The sequence below is a fragment of the Primulina eburnea genome, unplaced genomic scaffold (genome assembly GCF_022965805.1).
Source record: "Primulina eburnea isolate SZY01 unplaced genomic scaffold, ASM2296580v1 ctg49, whole genome shotgun sequence".
Lineage (NCBI taxonomy): Eukaryota > Viridiplantae > Streptophyta > Magnoliopsida > Lamiales > Gesneriaceae > Primulina > Primulina eburnea.
This window is the reverse complement of record NW_027331294.1, coordinates 7,418-8,965: the sequence shown is the minus strand read 5'-3', so window position 1 is coordinate 8,965 and position 1,548 is coordinate 7,418. Positions and strand designations below refer to the sequence as shown.

Below are 1,548 nucleotides of genomic sequence, written 5' to 3'. Positions count from 1 at the left end.
GTTAGGGAAATAATTTAATTCTATAATTCTATTAAACTCGACAATATCATTTCCCTTCAGGGATGCATATCGCGGACAGAGCATGGCTCCTGTAAAACAATTACTTTACTACTCGAGAAGATTTATTCTAACTCAGACATACCAATATTTCACCACACGAAAAGTGTTCCAGACTTCTGTTTCAAATATCTTAATTTGTGTTTCAGATTTTTATTAGTTTTCACAAAGGAGAAAATGTTGTTGGTCAGCATATTTTTCTGAAAAACTAGATGCACTACACAATAGAAAACAACACATTTAAACCATTTAATTCTAAAATGATGTGTTAAAAGCTTAATATTCATAGTAAGATGATACTGCTTCTCTATAATACAAATTCTTTTATGCCGTGATTTATCTGATTGTATAAGCAACATAACCATGTTAGTGATGCAACAGTTTAATCCAAAAATAATTTGTAGCACGTTGGTAGAGAAGTGACTAAAATGCAAGAAAATGTGTTGCAGAGAATAATGCTCACCGCAGAGTAAGGAAATTCATCAGCCTCAAGCATGTGTGCAATTTGCCCCATCTTTGGACGTTTGCTGGCATCCATATCTGTCCAGCGAAGGCAAACTAATAGTAGTCTCTTCAAAGATCTTGGAGGAGGAGGAACTTTAATCAAGGGGTCCACCGACTCTTCGCCACGACGACTCCCTATCATTCCTTTGAACTATTCTACCAAGTTCATCTGAAATTGAAAGAAAGAGTGTATTAGTGCAATTACTTTGCATTGCGTGAGTTTGATGGGTTGGAAAAAGTTAGCATAGAAAGAACCTCTCCAGGAGGTCTTGAATAGTCTATTGGACTCCTCTCAGTAATCAATTCCATGAGTAGAACTCCGAAGCTGTATACATCATTTCCCTCGTTGAGCATACCCGTGCTTGCGTAGTCAGGGGAGACATATATGTGAAAATTAACCGAAAAGTATATGATGTGCTTTTATTCAATGGAGAAGCACCTACTAAATACCAGAAAAGGACGAACCCAAAAGTTCCAATCACGCGTGTGGTAACATGGCCTTTCTCGGAACCCAATAGTTTGGCAAGTCCAAAGTCTGATACTTTCGGGTTCCATTTTGTTGGTAATTAAAATAAGAAAGAAGAGAGATTACTAAGATGAGCTGTTGTTTATTGAAGGGAAAACAGAATACTTTTACGTTGAAATGCATCACAATTTAAATAACAAATCACTAACAAACTAATCCTAAAAAAGGCCATGAAAAAATCAACAGCACACCCCAACCAATTCCTAAGAATGAGGAACAATCTTGACTCAATCAAACTTGGACTTGTTCAGCAGTCCTAAGCATTTATTCCAACACTCCTCCTTGCTTTAGGAGCTGCAAATACCAAGTTTCTGCCTTAGAAACTCAAGCTTGTTTACTGGAAGTGGTTTTGTAAGCAAATCTGCTAACTGATCTTCTGATTTGCAAAAAACCAAAGTCACAAATTCTTCTTTCTGCACTTCTCTTAGAAAAAATAACTTGATGTTGAAATGTTTAGTTTT

General features: G+C 36.4%; 1 long non-coding RNA gene across 1 annotated transcript; it reads right to left on the bottom strand.

The window, feature by feature from the left end:
• Positions 1 to 59: 59 nt before the first annotated feature.
• LOC140821246 (uncharacterized) lies at positions 60 to 1,109 on the bottom strand. The gene is made up of 3 exons (XR_012115681.1): positions 817 to 1,109; positions 521 to 730; positions 60 to 89 (listed from the first exon to the last, which is right to left on the bottom strand). It is a non-coding gene; the product is annotated as an uncharacterized lncRNA (long non-coding RNA).
• Positions 1,110 to 1,548: the final 439 nt, after the last annotated feature.